This window comes from Aplysia californica, unplaced genomic scaffold (assembly GCF_000002075.1).
Source record: "Aplysia californica isolate F4 #8 unplaced genomic scaffold, AplCal3.0 scaffold00452, whole genome shotgun sequence".
NCBI lineage: Eukaryota > Metazoa > Mollusca > Gastropoda > Aplysiida > Aplysiidae > Aplysia > Aplysia californica.
The window spans coordinates 208,522-213,510 of record NW_004797722.1 but is presented as its reverse complement, the minus strand read 5'-3'; the positions used below and the strand labels follow the sequence as shown (position 1 = coordinate 213,510).

The window sequence follows — 4,989 nt, the reverse complement described above, 5'->3', positions numbered from 1 at the left end:
GAAAGTGGATCAGTCTGTCGGGACAGCACGGATATCTTGACGCTGTGAGAATGCAACTTTATACATACTTGGTTGAGTCAGTTTGTAGAGACAACGTGTGCCAATGCAATGTTTGGATGAGTAGACAACGTGTGCCAATGCAATGTTTGGATGAGTCGGTCTGTACTGTAAAGGCAAAATGCGACAATGCAATGTTTGGATGAGTCGGTCTGTACTGTAAAGGCAAAATGCGACAATGCAATGTTTGGTTGAGCTGGTTTATAAAGGCAAAATGTGTCAAGGGACAATGCAATGTTTGGTTGAGTCGGTCTATAAAGGTAAAATGTGACAATGCAATGTTTGGTTGAGTCGGTCTATAAAGGCAAAATGTGACAATGCAATGTTTGGTTGAGTCAGTTTGTAGAGACATGTACCGGCGTCTGTGGTATAGAGGTTAGGTGCTCCGCTGTCTCGCTCAGGAGACCCGAATTCCATTCTTAAGTACGGAGAAATTTTTTATCAAGTATTTCGGTCTCTCCCCTGGGATGTTGTATCATTCTCAGCCCACCGCCTAAGTTACCATAACTGTGTCGTTAGGGGCGTAAAGACACCTATGTACCTTTTAAAAAGACAACATGCGACATTTCAAAGATTGTTTGAGTCCGCCTGTAGAGGCTAAGTGACAATACAATGTTTGGTTAAACCAGTTTCCAGGGGCATGTTGCAATACATGTACATGTACTATGCTTAGCTGAATCATCTGTGGCGTCGGTGGCCTAGTGGTTAGGTTCTCGGACTCGCAACCGTAAGGCCGTGGGTTCGAATTCCGTCAGGGACCCGACGTTGTGTCCTTGGGAAAGGCGCTTCACACGAATTTTCCTCACTTCACCCAGGTGGGAATGGGTACAATGTACCCGGCTATAGACAGCGAAAGATCTTGTCAGTTTGTTAATGTTTGAGCGCTTAATCAGCTGCTTGCACTGTATGCTTCCTGGGAAGCTGAGACTGAGAATGTTTCTGAGTGTTCTATGGTCTGCTGGGGTAATAATATAGTGTAAAGCGCATTGAGTCTGCTGTTGAGCGGGGATATGCGCTATACAAATGCTATTTATTTTTATTATTATTTTAATAGACATGTGTGGATACAGAGCACGCAGACCTAAAGCCGTGACTATGCAATGGGGCTGTGCTTACTACATGTAACAGACACACGTGTGTTATGATCAAAGGCTGTTGTGGTGTGGACAGAAATAAACAAACGACTTTGGTGGGACTCTACACGTAATCCAATCAGGTTTATTGCTACAACTGTACTTGTATGTCTTTGATAAATGTTTTGACTCTAAGCGGGTCTCTGGGGCACTGTTTGAGCCACATTAGGTTAATATGTTTATACCATACGTACCTGATCTTTGTTTAACACTGGCGTCTATGGTGTAGAGGTTTGGCGCTTCAGCGTGTCGCTCGCAGAAGACGAGTTCGATTCCCTTGATGGAATTTTTTTTTTAAAATCGAATTTCCGACTTTATGTGGAGACGCTGTATCCCTCTCTCTCTGCGTGGATTAGCCACGGAAGACAGGATCGAAGCAACCCGCCTCTTAAATGATCTAACTTGTGTCAACGAGAGCGTAAAACATCTACAGTGACCTGTTGTTTTGCAACGTCCTTTGCAGCTCATGTCTTTATGACTTCTCATTACAAGAACTGTCCCAGCATGATCGTCACAGATGTCGGTTTTCTAAAATTCTAGTTCTGTTTTTGGTTTGTTTGTTGGGTTGGGGGTTTTTGGGTTTTTTTTTTTTAACCCGGGCTCGTCAAGTCGCGTGGTGGCAGTGTGCTGTATGGATGTACATTGTATGTGCTTGTTTGCACTGCTTGTATTTATTGGTCTACGTGAGAAGGTCTAGCGTGAGATTTGTTGTGTGTGTTTGTTTGTTTTTTTCGTGTGTTCTTCTCAATAAACGGCGACTCTCAGGAACCTTTCAGACTTCTTGTAAATCTATTGAAGAGGAAGGACTTCCATTTTCAAAGACAGTACAATGAAACTGTTGCTTTCAGTATTTTTAGTACTTCTTTTTGTGCTTGTTTGTATGTGGTGATGTATTCGAGACTTGTGTATTTTCAGGCTTGTCTTTTTCTGTCAATCTGTCTACCTCTCTATCTTTGTCTGTCTGTCTGTCTGTCCGTCTGTTTGTCTGTCTGTCTGTCTGTCTGCTTGTCTGTCTGTCTGTCTGTCTGTCTGTCTGTTTGTCTGTCTGTCTGTCTGTCTGTCTGTCTGTCTGTCTGTCTGTCTCTCTCTCTCTCTCTCTCTCTCTCTCTCTCTCTCTCTCTGTCTCTTGTGCTCTAAAGTAAACTTTAGCCCACCTTTCGGAACTTATTTCTCGACCAACGACACACATCTGGGGTCTCCATTTTCCATTCTGCAATACATGTATTTTGGTCGCTGTGACGTCATGCGGGAAAGACGCTCTTAACTTTACTTTTTAAAAAAAAAAGAATTGGGGGAAGGGGTCCCACTTTTGTTTTTACCGGAATTTCTTGAAAGTGAACAAAACACAATATGCATAAGTTCTGGAAATGTCAAATAGTTTTGGGATGACCAGCCTCTAAACTCTAATAGATCTACATCTTCTCTGGATATTCCAATCATAGTTCATAGTTGTCCTAAACGCATGTCTCAAATAGATTAAGTAATCAACACTTAAGACGAGAAATGGGACCAGAACAGAAGTAGAATTGTGAAGAGTAGAGTCACTCTGTCAGATTTTGTATATCGCATACCGGTACCCATTGGTCGAATGGACCAGGTCAAAATAATCAGCGGGTGGTTGGTGGGTGCTCTGGTGTGGTTTGCTCCTTCTCTCCTATCAAACGTCTATCGTCTTTCTTTTTGTGTTTGTTACTCTCCTGTAACACCTCTAATCTTGGGCATTTATTTAAAGGACAAGCAGGCTAACCCATATGTCGGGGGTTTCCAGAAATCTTGACCTACACCGAAAATGGGCAATGCCGTACCTATACTAGCATCTGCGTTTGTTGCCATTTTTTTTGGTCCAAAAGTTGCCACAAAAATGGCAAAAGTGGGTGGTTGGCGGGTGCTCTGGTGTGGTTTGCTTCTTTCCTATTAAACATCTATCGTCCTTATCTCCCCTTCTTTTTTTATGTTTGTTACTCTCTTGTAACACCTCTAATCTTCTGGGGCTCATATGACCTTATGCAGTTGCGAGCGCCGTAAAACCTCTACTAAAACTAAAATGGCAAAAGTTGCCATTAATTTTCAAGCTTTCTACTCTCCGTGACGACATAATATTAATATAGCAATATGTTGCTAGAGGTAACTTAATCTAAAACTAAAACAGTAGAATTTCTTGTGCTCTGTTTTAAACATCCAGAATATCATTTGTAGCCATACAGAGTAAAAACGTGAAAACTAAAGGTTTCACAACAGAAGGAAATCAAAATTAGAATAGCAAATAAAAACCCACAAAAATTAGTAAATAAGGGCGTGTGTCAACCTATACATAGACTGGCCGTTTTGACCCTAAATGCGTGTAATTCAAGAAAAAGTACGGGGTATAACATGTAAATTATGGAATCACACACAAGGGGGCTGCCAGTGCCAGTATTCGGTTTTGGTGGAGACACGTTCTAACATAACACATTTTTTTAAAAAGGTAGGAAGAACATAACGCTATATATACACAAAAATAGAAAAACAACACTTCAGAACAATAACGAGAAGAGAAATATTAACACACCAACATTTTAAAACAAAACAAAGAGGGAAACATGAAAGAGAAACAGCTAATATAATGAGTATGTAATGTAATGTAATGTAGCCTACTTCTTATATTCTTCACAGGAAAATTACAAATCAACGTGGTGTTAACAAGTGAGAATGAGACGAAGTGAAGCGAAAGTGAAAATAAACTTTCTTTCTAAAAGTAAAGAGGTTATGTTTGTTTTTTTTCACGAATGTTATTCCCTGATTTTGTTGTTGTTTTTAAATTATTTTTTCTTCCCGGCGGTGGTTTTTTTGTTGTTGAAAAAATGCTAAAATCGTCGGGGCCGCGACAAACGCAGATGCTAGCCTATAGGAGAAGTTTGGTTTCATTGGTGTGTATATTTGTTTGGTTATAGAGAAAACTCTCCTTTTCTTTTAAAGAAATTGAACAAGGGGCAGGAACTTAACCTTCCATTTTCTCAAAACATCATTTTTCGGGATAGCCCGCTTGTGCTTAAAAGCGACCGTATGACCTTTTTGTGTTGCAAGTGCCGTAAAACTGTTACTAAAATAATTTTTTTAAAATTACATTATCAGATCGGATCGCGGCGTCTGTGATGTCGATTTTTAAATTATTTTTTTTTTGGGGGGTGGGGGGTGTAAGGACACACCTACTTAAAAAAAAAAAGAAAACAGCGTTGTATTTTACTTTTTCATTCTCTGTTGCCGTAAAGCGTCAGGCGTCAAGGGAGATAGGTTTCTATGGTAGGCATAGAGTTACCTCCTTTTAGTGTACAGCCAGAGACACTAAAATATATTTTAGTGTCTCTGGTACAGCCAGAGAGTATTAAGAGTCTCTGGTACATCTATGATGGTAGGCCAGCTCTGCAGCTCTTTTAATTGGGATCGAAAATAAGGGCGGGATCAGCGGTTTTGCTGAATGTAACTGGTGTTGAAGATAATCACTGTTTTTCGTTGCTGTTGAAGCTGCATTTTGGTTGTTGTTTGTTTTTGTTGTTTTTTCTGTTTATTCTGTGACGCTTTTGTTGCTGTGCGCCTGTCGATGTCATTATCGATTATTGCAGTGCTGATGTTATTAACTATTGTTAAATTAAATGTCTCAGTGAGTGAGACAAGTTAGAAGTCGTTGCTCTGGTTAGTTTCAGTTTGTGTGTGTTGAATGAGGAGGGAAAGGGGCGCGGGGATCTTCATGAAAAAAATGCAATACCAGTATTCTTCATGAGTTCTTCTTTAACAATTGTTCCAAGAACCCTTTGCAAGGTCT

General features: G+C 40.4%; 1 long non-coding RNA gene across 1 annotated transcript; it reads left to right on the top strand.

Moving 5' to 3' along the window:
- Positions 1-149: 149 nt before the first annotated feature.
- Positions 150-603, top strand: LOC118478273. Its single transcript, XR_004858927.1, has 2 exons — positions 150-317; positions 362-603. It is a non-coding gene; the product is annotated as an uncharacterized LOC118478273 (long non-coding RNA).
- Positions 604-4,989: the final 4,386 nt, after the last annotated feature.